A 1,010-nucleotide genomic window follows, 5' to 3' on the forward strand; every position below is an offset into this window, starting at 1 on the left:
CCCTGGTGCCAGCAGATCCCTTTGCTCCAGCATGCCTGCCCAGCACTGAGTCTTCCAGCAAGGATCCAGGTTTGGAGCACATGGTTGGCAAATGTAGTTATATACAGATCTGGGGAGGATTAAAGGTTCAGTTGTTGGCCAGGCCTCATCTTCCTGGATGTTGTTAGAGCTATTTGCAGATGTCTAGGGTCTTGCATCTTGATGGGGCTCACGGTTCTCCCAGGATTCAACTCCCCCAGGGGAGGAGGTGGAGGTGAATGAAGCTGCAGCTGTATGGGGACGGGATAGGTTGCCCATGAAGCCAAAACAGTGCAGATTCTTCAGGAGTAAAAGGTGGTGGTGTCTCTGACCTGTCGGGAGCATTATGAGTGTGCATGTCTCATGGTGAGGCTGGAAAAGAAACCAGGGTTTCTGGAATAGGGGAGGTGACAGGCCCTTGTGCCTCTGTATGTCACCAGGCTTAAATGAAATCCTGTCCAAATGCAGTGTTGTGGCAGATGAGTCCCATTTGGACTAGCTGAGGACCCTTTCCCTGTGATGGCACATGGGAACACATCCAGTAGTCTAAGGGGTACTGTCACCAGCTTTCTATTAACTTAAGGCTCCTTGGCATCACAGGAGAACTGGTGGGGAACCGTGATGTTTTCTAAGCCCATAGGATGTAACAACAGGTGAAAACAAGTCCATGAGTGGTCTCGTTCCATTTCTTGACACAGAGCTGCTGTAACCAGTCACAAATGCAGGCTGGTCACTGGCATGGTGGAGATGGTTCAGGACTGGGGGACTGCAGATGGTTGTTCACTGGGATGAAGTACAAGCTGGGATCAGTTCTGCCGTGAGCTGTTGCTTATGGATGCTCAGGGCTGTGAGGAGCCTCTACCACCTCAAATGCCATCCATGAGGCCAAGGCATGGATGAGGTCAAGAGCCACAGTGATGCTGGCTCAGTTTCAGCACACCCCATGCTCAAATCCTGACACAGCTCTTCAAGTAGAAGAAGAGTTTTGCAAG

The sequence above is a fragment of the Meleagris gallopavo genome, chromosome 2, assembly GCF_905368555.1.
Source record: "Meleagris gallopavo chromosome 2, MGAL_WU_HG_1.1, whole genome shotgun sequence".
Classification (NCBI taxonomy): domain Eukaryota; kingdom Metazoa; phylum Chordata; class Aves; order Galliformes; family Phasianidae; genus Meleagris; species Meleagris gallopavo.